Source organism: Acinonyx jubatus, chromosome D3 (genome assembly GCF_027475565.1).
Source record: "Acinonyx jubatus isolate Ajub_Pintada_27869175 chromosome D3, VMU_Ajub_asm_v1.0, whole genome shotgun sequence".
Taxonomy (NCBI): domain Eukaryota; kingdom Metazoa; phylum Chordata; class Mammalia; order Carnivora; family Felidae; genus Acinonyx; species Acinonyx jubatus.
In genome coordinates this window covers 42,700,153-42,715,452 of record NC_069392.1, presented here as the reverse complement: position 1 = coordinate 42,715,452, position 15,300 = coordinate 42,700,153, and the positions used below count along the sequence as shown (strand labels likewise).

The following is a 15,300-nucleotide window of genomic DNA, read 5'->3' as shown; positions in this document are numbered from 1 at the left end:
GAGGGAGGGGAGGGTGGGTGATAGGTATTGAGGAGGGCACCTTTTGGGATGAGCACTGGGTGTTGTATGGAAACCAATTTGACAATAAATTTCATATATTGAAAAATAAATAAATAAATTAATTAATTAATTAATTAAATAAATAAAGATATTCTCTTAAGAGAAGATACTGAATATAGAAAAGAACGGGATGATGTAAAGAGAGCTCTTAGAAATTGAAAATGTGATGGTATAAGTAAAATCTAAATAGAAAAACTGGAAAATAAAGTTTAGAAACTCTTCCAGAAAGTAGAACAAAAAGACAGAGATGAAAAGTGCAAAATAAAAGTTAAAAAAAGTAGAAATCCAACAAACATCTAATAGGAGTTCCAGAAAGAGAACAAAGAAAATAGGAAGGAAATCATCAAAGAAATTCAAGAAAATTCAAGAAAATTTTCTAGAAATGAAGGACATGCATTTTTTTAATTGAAAAGGCCCAACACTGTGAATAAATATTCTCTGAGCCCAAAGCATATCATTGAAAATTAAGCATAAAGAGAGGATTCTAAAAGCTATTGGAGAGAAAAAGAAACAGGTTTATGCAAAGGATCAAGAACCAGAATAGATTTAAGCTTCTCAATAGCAATACTGAAATCTAGAAGACAATGGAGAAATGCCTTCACATTTTTGAAGGAAAATTATTTCCAAGTGATAATTCTAGATCCAGCTAAACTATCAAATGGGAAAATCAAATAAAGATATTGTCACTCATGTAAAGTCTCAAAGATTTACATGAGTATCCCAAGGTAATGCTTATCTACCAAGCATAGATAGAAATTGGTCCAATTTAGAACAAGCCAGAAAGCTCAAGAAAGGCTTTTTTTTTTCTTTCAAGAAGGCTTCTTAACATTAAACTGAGGGGTACCTGGGTGGCTCAGTTGGTTAAACATCCGACTTAGGCTCAGGTCATGATCTCACAGTTTGTGGGTTTGAGCCCTGTGTCAGGCTCTGTGCTGAAAGCTCAGAGCCTGGAGCCTGCTTCAGATCCTATGTCTCCCTCTCTCTCTTCCTCTCCCCTACTCTCTCAAAAATGAATAAACATTAAAAAAAATTTAATGATTAAATTGATTGAATATTTGGTGCATGTGAGTGTGTTTAAAAGATTTAGATAATTAGTGGTGACTTTGGCATTGAATAAGTGAAAATATATAGGAAACAAAACAAACAAAAGAAGCTATACAACGATTAATCCTAAAGAAACTAAGGAGTCATACGAAAAGAAATAGTTTCCTGGGGGCGGGGTGAAATAGAACTAAATCTTTGTCTTCCATAATGGAGTTCCATTCATAATGACTCAACCTGAAAAATCATAAAAAAAAAAGTAGTGTAGGTGTATTATTTATATAGATAGAGGGTAAATAGCAAAATTGTTAGATAAGAGGGGAAAGTAATGGAGTTAATTATTTTTCCTAATGAGCCTTATGAAACTATTTTTTGGCTCCTTCAACTATATGCATATATAATATTGACAAAAGTAAAAGTAAAGTTTATTCTGCTGCTATGGAGGATAAAAAATGAATAAGATTTGGACCCTCAAATTGCTTATTGTCAAGCTGCAGGAAGAGAGATACTCAGCTATCATGTATGAGACTGCGAAGTTTGCCCTAAGAGGTTAAAACAAAATGCTATGGGAACCCTGAGGAGTGCAAAGGTACAGACCTTAGAGATAAACAATTTTTCATGAAGGTTTTATGTTAGGTCTGAAAGAATATGGGGGAATTTTAGCAGGTAGAGATTAGTGTGGCAGGTATCAAGTAAAGGGATTGTGTGAGTAAAAGTAGACAAGAAGAAAAGCTGTTCTTTTGTTCAGGTAGGAAGACATAGGCTGATTTGACGGAGTGTGCAGTGCAAGAATTTTGGGGTGACAAATCAAGCTGGGGAGGGAAATTGAGGACAGACCTTTGGATGACCTTGAATTTTCCATTAAAGCTTTTGGAAGGCTATGGGAAATTGTTAAGTTTTTGGAGCAGGGAATTGATATGATCTAAGCTGTAATTTAGGAAGATTATCTGGCAGCAGTACATGAGTTAGATTGAAAAGAGAAAAAAAGAAGACAAGGAAATGAGAAGGAACCCAATTCAACAGCTCAGGGCAGAGGTATGAGGATCTGAACTTCAACAGAATTGGTGAAAATTGAAAGGCAGGAATGGATAGGAGATAGTTCAGAGACAACAGTTAAACCTGCTTTTAAGTTAAAAAACTGCTTTTAAAAAATTATTAATTTGCTCTTGCTTTTCTTCTGTTGGAAATTCTTCATAGGCACTGTGGCTTTAACTGGCTGATATAGGGAGACTGGAAGCCAAGTAAATCATGTTGATTTGTAGCTTATATATATTTTAAAAGCCAACTAGTTAATAAGACTTAGAACATTTTGATCTTGGTACAAATGCCTGATGTGCTCATGCTTTCTAACATTATATTTCATTTCAATTGGGTCTTTCAAATGCATAGTTACTATATACCATTGACTATGGACTTCAAAAAGAACTTAAATCGTGCTTTACTTTTCATCATCTCATCATTCTTGTGAACCGATGTTATTTTAACATAAATAAGACACAAGCTCACAGCTAGTATCAGAGTCGGTATTAAAAAGCTAAAACTCTTCCTCTAAGATCAGAAATAAGACAAAAAAAAAAAGGAGTAAGACAAGGATGCCCACTCTTGCCACTTTTATTCAACATATTATTGGAAGTGCTAGCCAGAGCAATTAGGCAAGAAAAGAAATAAAAGGCATCCAAATTGGAAAGGAAGAAGCAAAACTGTCACTATTTGCAGAGGACATGATACTCTATATAGAAGAAAGACCTCATTAAAATACTGTTAGAACTAATAAACAAATTCAGTAAAGTTGCAGGATACAAACTCAATGCACAAAGGTCTGTTGCATTTCTATACATCAATGATGAACTATCAGAAAAGCAATTAAGAAAATAGTCTCATTTATAAAAGAATAAAATACCTAGGAATACATTTAACCAAGGAGGTGAAATACCTCCTTATAAAATAAGTTAGCAAATCTCTTGTTTATTGTGGCTGCATCATTAGTAACACTGACCTCAGTCTCTCCCATATTCCTGATCTACCCATCATTCCCAATACCGTCAGATAAATGTTTCTGTTTGATATTTAATCACCATTTCAAATTTATGTGGTGGTTCTCTAATGCTTGACCTAAAAAAAACTATAAATTGTCTGCTTGACATTCAAGGCTCAGGACCTGGTCTCATTCACTTCTGCAGCTTTACTTTCAATGACTACTTTCTAGCACTCCACTCCACTCGAATCTAACTGATCTCTTTATCATACCCTACTCTCAACATACATGTTTGCATCTCAGAGTTTTGCTTTTCAGCTTTTCCTGGCTGGAATTCCCTCCCTTGACCTTTTCCCTAATTTAATTCCTTCCTGTTCTTTAAAACTGACTAAGATTCTACCTTTCCCATTATCTTCTCTCTCAGGTATGTCAGAAAAAGTTGATTTCTGCATTTGCTAAAGTTATATAGCATTTGGAGTTTGCACCATATAATTTGGCTTTTGATTATCTGCTTTATTTTTGTGTGTGCTGGCTATGACTCCTTTCCAAGCAGACTATCATTTCCTGGAGAACAGGTTAAGTCTATCATGTATGTCTCCTGATTCTCTCTACCTTTACTCTCTGCATTAGTTATGATTATTTTGGTTGCAAATGACAGAAACCCAATTCAAATGAGCTTAAACAAAAAAGGGATTATTTTACCTAATGTAAATAAAGAATCTATGGGTAGAAAAGGATTTAGAAGCACATTTGAACATGGGCATTTAAACAACATCATCACAAATTGGTCTTTCACCATCTCTTGACCCTGCTTTCCTCTGAGAGAATTAGTTTAGGCATATCTTCCCAAGTATTAGCAAAGATGGCCAGTAGAAACTTGGAACTTACATCTGAAAAGCTTGGTAAACTCAGTAGAAAGAATGCATATTATTCTCCATTGTTCTAGAAAAAGACCCAAGCCTGACTCTCATTGAAGAGGGTCACATACTCACCATGGAATCAATCACAGCAACTTTTATTAATTAGGTCTGGGTCACATGATCAAGCTTTGAACTGGAGAGATGGTCTCCTGTGGGCACAGACCATGCCCACTAAGAATGGCACTGGGATACTTTTCCCAAAGAAGAATGTAGACATCATTACTTGAAGAAGAGGAAATGATTCTGGGCAGGTAAAAATAGCCAGTGTCTGCCATACACATCCCATCTCCCATGTCATTTAGAACATTATAAAAATCTCTTTCAAATACTCAAATAAGATAAAATTTCTTGAGCTGCTAAATTGTATTTTATTTTTGACATACTATGGTAAAGATGTGGATGGGCAAAATGTGGTATCCAGAAGAGTGGAGAATCATCTTTTCATCCTCCTTATGTAAACATTGGAAATCAAGGCAAGCATAACTTGCAATAAAGTTATATCACCAAATGAATCCTCTTCAATCTTTGATTAGGCAGATTTGAAAGGGACGGTTAATGCACTATAAGGCATCTGAATTCAATGGGCATTTTGTTCTTGTTTCCTGGGCTCTGTGTGAGATGCTGATGAACTTCAAGAATACCAACATTCATATGATGGAGAATTTGAAATAGACAACAAATTTAGTGATAAGTCATAATGACCTAGTTATAAAAACTGTCAATAATTTAGCTCTAATGTTTACTCACCCTTATAGAACCAAACACTATTTTATTTCTATTCTCTTCAGATGTTGCCAGAATCCCTGTCCGCACTCTCGCCTCATGAAATTAGCAGAAAGAAGATGGATTTTAAAAGAGAATAAACAAAAAGTTTAATGGGTTTTTGCAGAACCTGAGTTTTGGAAGGGGAATGGTAAAATAAAGGTTTCAGGAAAGGGGGAGGGTTCTCCAGCCTTCCATATCAAAGAGAAACCAATACTTCAAGCTCAGAGCCTGGAATTCTCTTGGGACTCTATACAGACCAGCATCTGCCACCATAATTACAAAAGGTGTCATCTGACCGACCTCAAGCTACAATGTTAGACTAGTGGTGTGAAACAAAACAAAATTTTACTTTCTTAACATCCTTTAAATAGGTGTTACTTCCCTTAATAGCACTGCTGTGCTTGGTGGGAGAAGGAAGGGAAACCTAAATCCTCACTCAATAGCTTTAATAATGTTCCAACTATTATTTTTAAGCCTATACATTTTTTTCCTCTAAAATCATCTAATCATCTAAGCAGGTCTTTCTTAAAGGCCTATAGTTTTATATGTTTTTTTTTTTCCTTTTTCTTTGCTATTATTAGAAGTTCTTCACATCTTATCTGTGAAATTTAAATTTAAGTTGTCTTATAATCAGGACAAAATTAATTTCCCTTTAATTTGTATGGTACCTAGTTTCCAAGTATGTTTTGTTTTGTTTTGTTTTGGTTGGGACTAAATATCACAGCTAATACAGTGAGGAAGAAAAGATATATTTTATGATCAAAGCTAAGTTTATAAAAAATGAAGTTATGCATAGTGATAATTCTGGCCACAAGTTAAATGGACAATATTTCAGTCTTCAGTGAAACTTTAATAACCAACATTTCTTAAATAAATAAAGCAAACCTCCTGGAAAATAACAGAATATAAGAGGAAAGCTCTGCAAGTATAATAATGAATTAACTATTGCTAATTACATATATATGAGATTAAATATATATATATATATATATATGATAATAGCTATCGTCATAAACTGACCTGATCATCCATCAGTGTAGTACCTCTTTGGGCCTAACATATGGTCCATTTACCTCACATGTCGTCATCTGTCCTTTGGCATTTAGTCATGTTGGGATCCTGAGTTGCTGCTCCCAAAGCTTAAACTTTCATAGTTTTCTCTGGTAGTCTGAGTAGAGGATTAACAACACTTGAGTCTTGTTAGGCTCTTAGAGATCTAGAGGACTCTTCCATATCCCACTATAAAAATCAAATTCTCTACCAGATTGCAGCTCTTATATCAATTACTGTGGACACAGAATGTAAATAGTGGGTATTTTTTTTTATTACTAAAAAAAGGTACTTAGTTTCTCAGATTAATTTTGAGAGATGCTTTGTATGTGTTTCTTACTTTTGTGTAAAAAAAAATTTTAATGTTTATGCATTTTTGAGAGACAGAGAGACAGAGTGCGAGCAGGGGAGAGGCAGAGAGAGAGGGAGACACAGAATATGAAGCAGGCTCCAGTCTCTGAGCTGTCAGCACAGACCCTGACATGGGGCTCAAACCCACAAATCACAAGATCATGACCTGAGCTAAAATTGGCTGTTTAACTGACTGAGCCACCCAGGTGCCCCTTGTTTTTGTATTTTAAAAACAATCTAGTGAGTGCTTTCTAAAATTGTCCACATAAGTCCTCCATGTTTTGTTGCATGTTTCTTTTTCACCTTATTGAAAGGGACAGAAAATGCCAAAGATTTGAACTCTCTCAACACTTGAAGCTTGTGAGTTTTTCATGAGAGTACCTACTTGAAAATATTTGGGGGCGGGGCGCCTGGGTGGCCCAGTCGGTTAAGCCGCCGACTTCGGCTCAGGTCATGATCTCACAGTCCGTGAGTTCGAGCCCCGCGTCGGGCTCTGTGCTGACAGCTCAGAGCCTGGAGCCTGCTTCAGATTCTGTGTCTCCCTCTCTCTGACCCTCCCCTGTTCATGCTCTGTCTCTCTCTGTCTCAAAAAAATAAATAAACGTTAAACAAAATTAAAAAAAAATATTTGGGGGAAAAGGCATGAAATAGATTTAAAACAAACATACATACATACTTTGGGTCCAGAAAAAAAACTGGGTTAATACCTGTACAATGACATACTGGCTCTGCGCTTTTAGGTAGTTACTTAACATTACTGACCTCAAGTCTCTCAACTGTGAAACAGGATAGTAACACCTACCTCATAGGGTTGATGCAAAGACTAAATCAGTTAATGAGAAAACACAGAAAGTACCCAATTCAGCAACTGACAAATAGAATATATTCAATACATGGTAACCAATATGATGAAGAACATATTAAGATAGGGAGGAAATATCTAAGGCAGATTCCTGTTTATAATGTAGGCTACTATAGTCCAGACAGTTGTCCCGTCTCTCCTCTATCCAATGTTGGGCAAAAAAATTTGGAGTAAGAATAAAAGCTTTTTGGTTCCTTTATAGTTTTACACAAATATTAGAAAACAAATTAATTTAAATTTGGAAATAAAACCCTTACACATTAACCATGATGCTTAAATATTACTTTCAGATAGTATATATGTTTAATGTTCCTCCTCTGTGCTAAACAGAGAATGAAGGAAGATGTTAAATCAAAGAACATAGTGAGAAATAACTAGAATCAGAAGACTCTGAGAGATAAAGGAAAACTGAAGATGATAGGAATACTTCATTCCAGTCCCTTAAAATATGATTCTCAGTCTATCTGCTGGATCAGGCAGTGAAATACAAATGTTATTTAGCTGCAGGCTGAAGGTTGATCTGATAAATCAAGCTAAAAATAAATTTCCAGGAAAATTTAATAGAGTGGTCTACCCTATAATGTACTCAGTAAAGTTTATGTGAGAAATTACCCCTCTTTAAGGAAAGGAATAAAATGTGGCTGTTTCTATGTCAATCACTATAAAGGAGAGGCTTGTTAGATGTTCTCCAACAAAATGAATTACAAAGAGACTAAACTGTTTCATTAAAATAAGATAAAAGTTTCAATTATTTGCAGAAGCTACATTCACAGTATAACAAAAAGGATTATTGCCACAAGAGAAATACTTTCAAGACTCACTGTTCTTTCACTAATACAAATAACCCCATTTTGGCAGTTCTGATCATTTAGAAACCAACAAAGAGAAGAACATTGTCAGTAACGTCTGCTATAACAGAGAGATAGCAATGTTGAATTCTCTTTCCTTGAAGCACTGATTTGGATGGCTATGTGATGTTCCTGAGATCACAGTGTGTCATAGTTCTTTTTGGTATGTAAACATTTTTGTTTTGTTTTGTTTTGTTTTTGTTTTTGTTGTTTTTTGTTTTTGAGAAAGTGTGCCTGCATGCGTGCTTGAGGGAGAGAGGCAGAAGGAGAGGGAGAGACAGAACCTTAAGCAGGCTCCACGCCCAGTGTGGAGCCCAACGTGGGACTCGATGTCACAATTGTGACATCATGACCGCAGCCAGAATCAAGAGCCAGATACTTAACCCACTGAGCCACCCAGCCACCCCATATGTGAACTTCTTTAGATCAGTTCAACTTTGCAGATGTTCTACCTGAGGTTGCTCCTTAAGGGCTCTATGTAGAATACATTTAAAATGGAGTTGCGGAGGCCCCTGGGGCGTCTCAGTCAGTTGAGCTTTGGACTTCCGCTCAGGTCCTCAGGTCGTGATCTCACGGCTGGTGAGTGAGCCCTGCATCGGTCTTACTGCTATCAGTGTAGGGCCCGCTTCAGGATCCTCTGTCCCTCGATCTCTTTCTGCTCCTCCCCCACTTGCGCCTGCCCACGTGCTCGCTCTCTCTTTCAAAAAATAAATAAAACATTTTTTAAAAATCAATAAAATGGAGTTGGTCTTTTTCCCCTACAGAGTTGAGGGCTCCTAGTGGCCTAGCAGCTTGGGCAGAGAGAAGAAAAAAAGCTGCCTATTGGTGACAGCCAGTGGCGTGAAACCAGGGTGGTGGCAGAGGAGACAGAGAAGTAATAGATTAGAGATATATTTTGGAGTCAGAATCAAAAGACTTCGTCAAAGATTTGCATATAGAAGATGGGAGAAAAGGAAAAAAAAATCAAGAATGACCACCAAATTTTAGGTTAGCATAATTAGATGGGACTAGAGTCCTTTACAAAGCTGGTAAGAAAATAGAAGTTAATATAATGTGAGTCTTCCTCTGTATAAGAAATATTTTTAAAGACTTTTTAGAAAATTGAGCCACTATTAACACTTTGCTTTTTAAAGCATGTTCTAAATGTTTTCCCTGAGACAGTATCATTTTGGTATATTTCAGACCTCTTTTAAATTATTGAATATTTGAAGTTTCTGCAGATAATCACAATAAATCATAAAATATTTACTATTCTTATTGTAAAAGGTGAGAGTTTACCTTTTGTGAAGTTTAGAAAAAAAAGCCTTAAACATTTTTTCAACCCTTTTCCAGGTTCCATGCTTTCAAAGATAAAATTAATTACGTGCTTTTCAAAATTAATACATTTCTTTTGATAGTCAGCAAATACTTGCTGGGCAGGCCATGCTAAGCTAACTCATAAGAAATTGTTCAGCAGATTTTGTAAAAATTAATTAGCTTTTGTTTTGACACTTTAACATTTTGAATCTGCATAAGTCTAAAAATTTGGTTAAAAGAAAATTTCAGGTTGACAGCATTTTTTAACCCGAAGATTTAACCAGGCAAAAGATAATTTTTAAAAATTGACTTTAGGGGTACCTGGGTGACTCAGTCAGTTAAGTGTCCAACTCTTGATTTTGGCTCAGGTCATGATTTTACAGTTTGTGAGTTTGAGCCCCTCATAGGGCTCTGCATTGACAGTGCAGAGCTTGCTTGAGATTCTCTCTTTCCCCTCTCTCTCTGTCCCTACCCTGCTTGCTCTCTGTCTCGAAATAAATTAAAAAAAAAACCCTTTTTTTAAAAATTTCATTTTAGAGGTAGAAACAGCATGGTGTTATTTTTTCAAATGAAAGATCAGAGTGACATCTAGTGTTCAATGGAAGTATATGCAACTGACTATATAGGCACACTGTCACACAAATCTATCAGCGCCATTTTTCTAACAGTAGTTGCTCACTCTGTCTCTGTGCCACATTTTGATAATCTCATAATATTTCAAACGTTTTCATTATTATTATATTTATTATGGTTATCTGTGATCAATTATCTTTGATGTTACCATTGTAATTGTTTTAGGGCATCACGAACCACACCCATATAAGACATAGAACTTAATTGACAAACATTGTGTATGCTCCGAGTGCTTAACCTACCTGTAATTTCCCATGTCTATCCCTCTCCTCAGGACTTCCTATTCCCTAAGACACAACAATATTCCCTGAGACACAAGAGCCAACTAATAATCTACAATGGTCTCTAAATGTTCAAGAGAAATGAAGAGCCACATGTCTCATACTTTAAATCAAGAGCTAGAAATGATTAAGCTTAGTGAGGAAGGCATGTTGAAAGCAAAGCTAGACCAAAAGCGAGGGCTCTTTCACCAAACAGTAAGCCATGTTATCAATGGAAAGGAAAAGTTCTTGAAGGAAATTGAAAGCGCTAATCCAGTGAACACACCAGTGATAAGAAAGTGAAACACTTCTATTGCTGATATGGAGAAAGTTTGAGCGGTCTGGATAGAAGATCAAACCAGCTGCAACATTCCCTTAAGCCAAAGCCTAATCCAGAGCAAGGCCCTAACTCTCTTCAATTCTGGGAAGGCTGAGAGAGGTGAGGAAACTGCAGAAGAAAAGTGTGAAGCTAGCAGAGGTTGGTTCCTGAGGTTTAAGGAAAGAAGCCACCTCCATAACATCCAAGTGCAGGGGGAAGCAGCAGGTGCTGATGCAGAAGCTGCAGAAAGCTAGCTAGATCCTTACTGAAGGTGATTACACTAAACAACGGGTTTTCAATGTGGAAAAACGGCCTTCTATTGGAAGACACTGACTAGGGCTTTCACATCTAGAGAGGAGAAGTAATACCTGACTTCAAAGTTTCAGAGGACAAGCTGACTCTCCTGTTAGGGGCTACTGCAGCTGGTGACTTTAAGTTAAAGCCAATGCTCCTTTGCGCTTCTGAAAATCCAGGGCCCTTAAGAATTATGCAAAATCTATTCTGCCTGTGTTCTATAAATGGAACAATAAAGCCCGGATGACAGCATGTCTGTTTACAACATGGTTTACTGTATATTTTAAGGCCACTGTTGAGACAGTCGCTGAGAAGAAAAGATTCCTTTCAAAATATTGCTGCTCACTGACAATGCACCTGGTCACCCAAGAGCTTTTATGGAGATGTACAATGAGATGAATGTGGTTTTCATGCCTGCTAACACAACATCCATTCTGTAGCCTGGGGATCAAGCAGTAATTTTGACTTTCAAGTCTTATTATTTACAAAAACACATTTCAGAAGACCATAGCTGCCATAGACAGTGATTCCTCTGATGAATCTGGGCAAAGTTAGTGGAAAACCTTCTGGAATGGATTCACCATTCTAGATTCCATTAAGAACATTCATGATTCATGGGAAAAGGCCAAAATATCAACATTACTAGGAGTTTGGAAGAAGTTGATTCCAACCTTCATGGATGAGTTAGAGGGGTTCAAGATTTCAATGGAGGAAGTCACTGCAGATGTGGTGGAAATAGCAAGGTAACTAGAATTAGGAGTGGAGCCTGAAAATGTGACTGAATTGCTGCAATTTCATGATAAAATTTCAGTGGATGAGAAGTTGCTTCTTATGGATGAGCAAAGAAATTGGTTTTGGGGGAAGGAATCTACTCCTGGTGAAGATGCTATGAAGATTGTTGAAATGACAACAAAGCATTTAGAATATTCCATAAACATAGTTAATAAAGCAGTGGAAGAGTCTGAGAAGATTGACCACAATTTTTAAAGAAGTTCTACTGTGAGCAATATGCTATCAAACAGCAGCATGCTACAGAGAAATCAGTTATGAAGAATCACCCAATGTGGCAAACTTCATTGTCGTGTTAGGGTTTTGCCACAGCCACTCCAGACTTCAACAGATGCTAATCACAGTAGCCATCAACATGGAGGCAAAACCCTCCACAGCAGAAAGATTATGGCTCCCTGAAAGCTCAGATGATGGCTAGCACTTTTTAACAACAGAGTATTGTTTGATTCAGCTATATACATTTTTTAGACATGATGCTATTGCACACTTAATAGACTGTAGTATAAGCTAAATATAACTTTTATATGTATTGGGAAACCAAAAAAATTCATATGAATCACTGTACTGTGATTTTTTTTTTTGCTTTATTGTGGTAGTCTAGAACCAAACCAGCAATATCTCTAAGGTATACCTATACTTTCATCGTTTTACCCTGCCTACAAGATAGTGAATGCAGCATAAAAATGAATGAGAGGGAGACAAATGAAAAGGATCACTGTGATAATTATAATAATAATCAAAAATAGGTGCATCATTTATGAGAGTCTAGAGTCTCTAATGTGGTTTCAGAAATTCAGGAGTAGTATCCTGAAGTAGTTCTTGCCTGAACTAATATGTAAGGAAAGGGGAAAAGTTACAGGTGACAAGCATGGGAAGAGTTCAAAAGAGACAGCAGCATGAGTCAAGGTAGAAAATCAAGTTACAGAATAATATTGTGGAACAAGTTCAATGGCTCCAGTGTAAATCAGGGGACACTAAGTATCTGGAAGGGAAATAGGAGAGGGATGCAAAGCTGAGATCAAGAAGAGTTTGTCCTCACACTGGTCAGGGTGGATAAAATGAACAAATCAGGAGACTACAGATGCTGGAGAGGATGTGGAGAAACGGGAACCCTCTTGCACTGTTGGTGGGAATGCAAACTGGTGCAGCTACTCTGGAAAACAGTGTAAAGGTTCCTCAAAAAATTAAAAATAGATCTACCCTGTGACCCAGCAATAGCACTGCTAGGAATTTACCCAAGGGATACAGGAGTGCTGATGCATAGGGGCACTTGGTTTATAGCAGCACTTTCAACAATAGCCAAATTATGGAAAGAGCCTAAATGTCCATCAACTGATGAATGGATAAAGAAGATGTGGTTTATATACACAATGGAATACTACTTGGCAATGAGAAAGAATGGAATGTGGCCATTTGTAGCAACGTGGATGGAATTGGAGAGTGTTATGCTAAGTGAAATAAGCCATACAGAGAAAGACAGATACCATATGGTTTCATTCTTATGTGGATCCTGAGAAACTTAACAGAAACCCATGGGGGAGGGGAAGGAAAAAAAAAAGTTAGAGTGGGAGAGAGCCAAACCATAAGAGACTCTTAAAAACTGAGAATAAACTGAAGGCTGATGGAGGTTGGGAGGGAGAGGAGGGTGGAAGATGGGCATTGAGGAGGTCACCTGTTGGGATGATCACTGGGTGTTGTATGGAAACCAATTTGACAATAAATTTCATATTTAAAAAAAAACTTAAAAAAAAGAAGAGTTTGTAATTTCTATGTAATAGGAAGCCACCTTAGAGATAGCCTTGCAATTCGAATAGAGCTGTGGCATAAGTGGGGAGTGTCTTGGGGGAGAGGTTGAGACTAAAATTGGATGTTACTAAAGTAGATGATGGTAGTAGTAAAGAGAAGATAGATTTAATAAACAATTTGGAGACTAAATCAATAACTGGACTTGATGGCTTGGTTTTACGTAAAGGTAAAGGGCAAAAGTCAAGGATATCACCTTTTAGTGATCATGTAGATTCTATGTTCATTAATTAATATTGTTAAGTTATAAGAAAGCATGGTTAGTGAGAAAGGTGATTAAGTTCATTTTGACAAGTTAACATTGAGGTACATGGGAAATAATGATATGTTCATGCCAAAAGGCAATTGAGTATCTGGTTCTTAATGTTCTAAGGTGAGGACTAAGCAAAACATGTGACATTAGTTTTATCAGCATAGAGGGAGTTGCTGAAATAATGGCAGTGAAAAAGATTACTCAGGAAGGGTATATAACATAAAACAGGAGCATGAATAGAAAAGGCACCATTGGGGCGCCTGGGTGGCTCAGTCGGTTAAGCGTCTGACTTCAGCTCAGGTCACGATCTCGCGGTCCGTGAGTTCGAGCCCCGCGTCGGGCCCTGAGCTGATGGCTCAGAGCCTGGAGCCTGCTTCTGATTCTGTGTTTCCCTCTCTCTCTGCCCGTCCCCCGTTCATGCTCTGTCTCTCTCTGTCTCAAAAATAAATAAACGTTAAAAAAATTAAAAAAAAAAAAAAGAAAAGGCACCATTAACGCTTAGTGGAAAAAAGTAATTTGGAGTTGGATTTGTCTAAAATATATTAGAAAGAAGAGATACAATTTCTTCAAGATCAAAATGTAATTCACTGAAAGGATCAATATTCTAGACCTTTTGTGGCCTAGCTATACAAATACTATTGTAGTAACAAATGAATACATGTTATATTTATTAACTATATGAATCAGGGCTCCTTCAGCAAGAAATAGGAACTTTACCTAAACTGGCATGAATGAAAGACTTCATTACTATGTAACCTGATGTCTCAGGTCAGATCAAGAACAATACTATCTTAATTTTGTAATATATTGTGCTTGCTGGTGCTATTTTTATATGGTGAAGCAACAGCCTTGCAGGAAGATAAATAGTTTAATAATAAAACATTCAACTTCATTAAAAAAATTTTTTTTAAGTTTGTCTAGATAAGAAATTCGTCTTTTTTCATCTGTTAGGAAATTGATGAAAAGTACTGGAGTAATGACTAATAGATGGGGAATGTCAACAGACAAATGGAAACTATGAAAAAGAGCCAAACATATATTCAATAACTGGAAAGTATAATTTATGAAATGAAAACACTCATTGATTGGGCTTAACAGTTATTGGAGATAGCAGAAGAAAGGGCCAATGTGTTAACCTGGCCCTTTTCAGAAGTAGACACCAAGAAGGGATTAAACATGCAAGTGTTGTGTTACAGGAAGCACTTGGGAGAGAATATAGGGAGGTTGCTGGAAAAAGCCAGAGAGCCATCAGACTGGGATGTAAGTCTGATTCCAAGTGAAGGAGAGAGGAAAGGAAGGTTTGCTGGATGGACAGTCTGTGCAGTCTATGGAAGGTTTGGAGTGGGCAATGGAGAATCCTTGAGCCAAAGTCTGCCACCAGAAGGGTCTGTGTTTCCCAGGAGCAAGTTTGCCTTTGTTCCCTGCCACACTCATTTATGGCAAGTATACCCTTGATGCAAACGCATCAATAGTTTTCAGAACACAGTCTGGATGTATGTCTGTATTATCTTACCTTTAGCAACATTGCTTTCCACAGATATACTTTCCTAGTTCACCACCAGTAAAACCTTCAGCAGTTGAGCTGCAGCCTTCTGCCAGAGACTTTCCTCGTTCCATCCTGTTGGCCTGCCAGGTAGTAGGCAAGACAGTCTCAAATCTTCATCTTTCCATCCTGCTTTCTCAGAACACTCCTGATTTTACCTGTGTTATTCCAGGTACTCCCTAAAAGCAGACATTAAGAATGCGTTCAGGGAAATGCTTCTTACAGAAAATGGAAAAGG

The 15,300-nt window shown here is 37.0% G+C and overlaps 1 long non-coding RNA gene across 1 annotated transcript in view; it reads right to left on the bottom strand.

Annotated features, from left to right (window-relative positions):
• The window catches only part of LOC113602209 (uncharacterized), a 64,962-nt gene that overhangs the window by 16,731 nt on the left and 32,931 nt on the right, over positions 1 to 15,300 (bottom strand). The window contains exon 5 of the long non-coding RNA XR_003423584.2: positions 15,033 to 15,241. This is a non-coding gene — a long non-coding RNA (uncharacterized LOC113602209). The remainder of the gene's footprint in view (positions 1 to 15,032; positions 15,242 to 15,300) is intronic.